This window comes from Cibotium barometz, chromosome 31, assembly GCF_041138505.1.
Source record: "Cibotium barometz isolate CiBa-2024 chromosome 31, ASM4113850v1, whole genome shotgun sequence".
Classification (NCBI taxonomy): domain Eukaryota; kingdom Viridiplantae; phylum Streptophyta; class Polypodiopsida; order Cyatheales; family Cibotiaceae; genus Cibotium; species Cibotium barometz.
Genome location: NC_141076.1, coordinates 53509303 through 53514317, shown reverse-complemented (window position 1 = coordinate 53514317; position 5015 = coordinate 53509303). Strand labels below are relative to the sequence as shown.

At 38.4% G+C, this 5015-nt stretch overlaps 1 non-coding gene across 1 annotated transcript; it reads right to left on the bottom strand.

Moving 5' to 3' along the window:
• Positions 1-2433: 2433 nt before the first annotated feature.
• On the bottom strand, positions 2434-2507 carry TRNAT-AGU (transfer RNA threonine (anticodon AGU)). Its single transcript has one exon. It is a non-coding gene; the product is annotated as a tRNA-Thr (tRNA).
• Between the last annotated feature and the right edge of the window lie 2508 nt (positions 2508-5015).

The following is a 5015-nucleotide window of genomic DNA, read 5'->3' as shown; positions in this document are numbered from 1 at the left end:
GAGTAAGAAGAGAATCACTTACATTGGTGATAATGGCACAAAGAGCATCAACGTTGTCCTGCTTTTATGGCCAAAGGAGTGTAGCTTTGTGGAATGATTCTTTTTATGTCTTATTACATGGTTTTAGCTAAAATCAAATATTTTAAAAATTCACTAAAATTTTGAGCAATTTTTCGGAACATAAACTATTTCCATGTTTCTTTGAAGATATTTAGGCAACCAAATTTATTTTTTTTTTATTAAAAATCCCAAAATTTCACCTAAGGATCAAGGAAAATCCCCTTCTATTGCCTTTAAAAAAATGCCTTTTAAAAAACACTAGCTAAGGGAAATATGTTATAGGTGGTGGCTATGGCTAGGAGATCAAGTGCACACACTAGAAATGATTTTTTAGAGCCCCATTATCTCCAAAAGTAATACACATAATGTGGACTTCATGCAAATTATAGCCCCTAAATCAAAATGGATTTTTTATGAAGACATGGCATGGGGCGGCAAGAAGGCACAAATTTTGGGGATAGCTAATACGCCCTTATTAAAACATCAAGATACGTATGTATCATGGCTAGCACACACACATTGCAACTTGAGGACATGGAATTTTATTACCATCAACATCCTTCCTAGTCAAATTATGCACATATTGTGAGCCTTGTTTTAATATGCGCATATTGAAGATGGTCAACCATTTTCAAGCTAATTGTACCATTTTGCCAGCTTTTGCAAGCTTATGTGTCATTATGGTTCCCTTGCCCTAAATACCTCTCGAGTTTTCCAGGTTTTCATGCCAATGCTTCTTATGTGTGCCCCAATTTTGGTCTTTTAGAGCTGATAGGGGCTCGACTGCACCACATGGATTTTCAAAGTGAGTTTCTCCTTTCTTTTCTTTTTATTTGTGGGCTCTTTTCCTCTTTTCTTTGCTTTTATTTTTCTCTCTCTTTTTCTTTTGTATTTCTCTTCTTCTTTGATTTTTCAACATGTATAGTGTGGGAGCTTATGTAGCCCACTTATGTGGATGCAACTTTTGTAAATCAATCTTGCCCTAAATGTTTTATAATCATAGTATTAATGGTTTTGGTTGTTTTATCCCATCTATGGTGTAGTATGATCTGTAGAAGGCTCCGTTTGCTTCACCAATCTTCTTGGGATGGCATTGTTAAGGGCTGTTGAGGATACTATATTGCTCCTAGGTGGAGTTCCATTACCTTTGGTAGGAGGTTAAGAGAGTTTGGGTGCCTCTAAGACTAATTTTGAGTGTATTAACCTTCGTGTTCGACGTGGTCCCTTTTTTGGAGTAGGCTTAGCATCTGTGGTTTTAATGGAAGCTTTGTCTCTTATATCTTCCAGATAGTAGTCTTGGGTAGGGCTTGCTTTACTTTAGGGAACCAAAGTTGATGAGCTTCTGTGTGTATCCTTGCGCTTTTAGGGCCATCTTTGGTACCCACCTCTAGGTGGCACGCTTTGTTTGCTATTTACATCAATGGTATTTCTATTTGAATGCTCTTTGGGTCCATATTTTTTCTAGGCTAATAAGATTTGAATGATCTTTGGGTTTTTATTCTTTCTCGAGTAATGGTTTTTTAGCTTTAGAGAATACGTCACTTGAATTTTGGCTTTCTAGGGATTCACCATGTTTAGCATGTACTTCTTCTTACATTGGGCATTTTTAGGTAGAAGCTTCCTTCATGGGGGCCCTTTTGGGGAATAAGCTATTGATGTGCCTTGTGCATGCAAGGTGGAGTTGTAAGGTTATGAATTATTACTAAGGAGGCAACATCGTTTTGCCAATCAATGATCGATCTATTTCATTTCATCCATTCTCTCCCAAAGACGATATATTCTGATAGCCTTCTCAAAGGGAACACTACTAGAACCTCCATCAAGTGTACATTATCAATCTCATCAAGGCTAGTGCGGTGCATCCTAGTGATTCAACCATGCCCTTATCACTACCTTTGGCTCAAATGTTGGTGTCACTCAAGGTTGGTTCACCCAATTGTTTCCATGTAGAGTATGACAAGAGATTCATAGATATCTAGCATTAAGTAAGGCCTTAAGCTCAACAATCTCAAAAGTGCACCTTGATAGGTTTCAAGTGTTGGAGTTAGAGTTGTGACATCTCCTAGCAAAGTATCAATCGCATAGCTTCATGCCAAAGTGATAGTATTCTAGAGCCTTTCCAAAAATTATGTAGACATTTCCTTTCCCAAAGTCATGGCCTAGAAAGTTATGTAGCCAAAACTTTGACCTCTGGTGAAAAAGTTGTCCTAGAAACTTTTGCAGACCAAGAAAGTAGTGGCATAGAGCTTTTCCAACGTCACGTAGCCAGAACTTTGTTAGAGCTCCTCGTGGCCACAATTTTTTAGCCCACCTTTCAAGAGTTTTGTTAGCATAAAAACGTTTCGGATTATTCAACAATAAAGAAATTTTCTGTGCTTTCATTGAGAGTTGAACTCAAGACCTCCCGCTTACTAAACGGGTGCTCTAACCAACTGAGCTATGAAAGCTGGTTAAGGGAGAGTGTAATTTTATCACTAATAAGACATAGAAAGAAGAGTTCGGGAGAGAGAGAGAACGCACGTCCGTGGGCGTAGGAAGTCCAAGAGAGCGAGCCTTCTCACCGCAGAGGTTGCATGAAGGTAGTCCGAAATTTTACAGGTTGAAGGAATCTCATTGTTTTGGAAAAGACAAAAGAAAGCTCCGGAGCCATATTTTCTGAGATGTAAAATGGCTGGCCTTAAGGTCCATTTTCAGGGTTGCCGGTCATGTCATTTCTGCAGCTAGCCGGACAACTGTTGCTGAGAAAGGCGTTGGGAATATTTTGAATAGACATGCTATGCTGTGTGTGTTCTTCAACAACTAGTGCAGAAACTGAAAGGCCACCAAACCAAAATGTTCAAAAGGCCCCCTCCTTCCATAAGACCTTGAAGTTTTGTGACTTTTCTTAGACACAGCAAGGCCTCTCTACTAAACCAATTTTATGTGAAATTATGAAATCTTCCTTGACATACTATTTTTGTGCTTGTTTCTTTGACAATTAGCCACTTGGTGAGGTCCTTGGCTATGGTAGCATTGCAACGGGCCCCTCCTTGATGTCCTTGATGTGGCATTAATCCCCCGGCACCTCCATTGCATTGCTGCTTGGAACATAGGTACTAGCATATTCCCTTGCAGCATTACAAAATACTTCAGGGTTACCTCCCACTTGTTATCTATCTCCTCCATGGTTGGTCGAGGCTCCCATGTATTATCCTTCCTCCTTGGTCTCGGTCAAGACTCCTGTGCATATTCTCCTTCCTCTAGCACCTCTTTAATGATCAATTGATTAACTGGCATTATGCAAGGTGTTGGTGGTTGTGGTCGCAAAACAGGCAGTGGTATAGGTACTTCGGGGACTCTATACATTCCCCTCGTCTGGTTTTGCATGTTTGACCCTACATTACTTTTTCTTCTCATCAAAGACCTTGAAGCTCTGTGCACAAAGTCCCTACTTTTCTTATGCTCATCAAGGCCTCTTTTTAATAGTCACAATACCAGTATCAAAACTTACAGGATAATATTTTGAGCTATGGTGCAAAGGAGGTACTCCAAAGCAATGCAATGACAATCGATCATACTAAGTTCACATGTTGATTAGGTAAGTTGGATGTTGTTAAGATAGGATTCTACATAAATGAGCTAAATAGATTATTTTGGGCTTTGCGAAAGCTTATTCTCTTCTTTCATTAAAAATCACCTGCTGTAGTTACACATGCACTTTATAGCTCTTTGAGCTGTGAGTTTGCCCTTGTTTTCTCCCTTTTAAAATTGCTTCACTGTCAATAATTTGATTTTGTGCAAATCAATTGTGATTTCCCTAAGTTGCTAGTACTTGAGCACATAGCATCAAACGTTCAATCTTAGCCAATGGGTGGACTTTGTGTTGTTTGAGTTAATAACTCATCATATTCACTTACTAAGAAGACAAGCTTGCCACATTTACAGTTTGTGGCGTCACTTAACTAGTGTGACTCTAATGTATGGGGTGTTATATGGTAGAGAGAGCATTTTAAATAACAATGTAAAGGAAAAGAAAAAAATGTGAAGCACATATGAAAATCAAGGAGGACAAAACACAAGTGTGCAAAGCCCCCAAAAAAAACAATTGCTGGTATGATTTAAAGAAAGGTCCAAATTCAAAGCAAACAGAATGGAAAGGTGCTAACACAAAGAAGGAGATGAAGCTAATATGACACCAAAAACATCAATGATAGCGGCATTAAAAGTTGAGATTAAAGTACTCCTTCATATATGCATTTTGCTCTCTCTCTCTCTCTCTCTCTCTCTCTCTCTCTCTCTCTCTCTCTCTCTCTCATTATGCTTCATTAGGTGCATGTATGCTACTTTCGTGAAAGACTCAAAATTCTGAACATGCTCCTTTGCATGTGAACTTTGGGTGGAAGATGAAGCCTAAAGACACACATTTAGAGTGCCTTGAGAATTTGGCAAAAGTACTCCTAAGAACAAGCTTGATGTTGGAAGGGTGTTGTGATATTAACCTGTGATATTAACCAAAGAAAATTAGAAATTTCTTGCGATCATAGTCTAATCTAGACAAGATTTTCATATGTGGATCAAAGGCAAACCACCTCTTGCCTACCTTCTTCTTTGCACCCTTACTTTCTAGCTCATTAAGACAAGCATCATGTCCCAAGAAAGGGAGGTTGTTTAAATATTTCCAACACCTAAAACTATCATAGTCCATATCCACCTTTCTGTTATATGAAGAAAATAAGTGTTTTGAGGAATCAAGTGAGGCAAAATGTAGCCAGTGGATTATTGGAGAAGGTGGAGTCCCTTAACAAAATGTACTTTGTTGTTCCCAATGAACAAGATTCCAATGTTTGCTTAGATTAGAATTTTTAAGGAAAATTTTAATGCATAGTTTTGTGGTGGCCTTACCTACAAGTGAAGTGTTATGAAGAAAAATCAAGAAAATTCAGGAGATTTAAAATAAAGCTTCACTTTTAAACTAG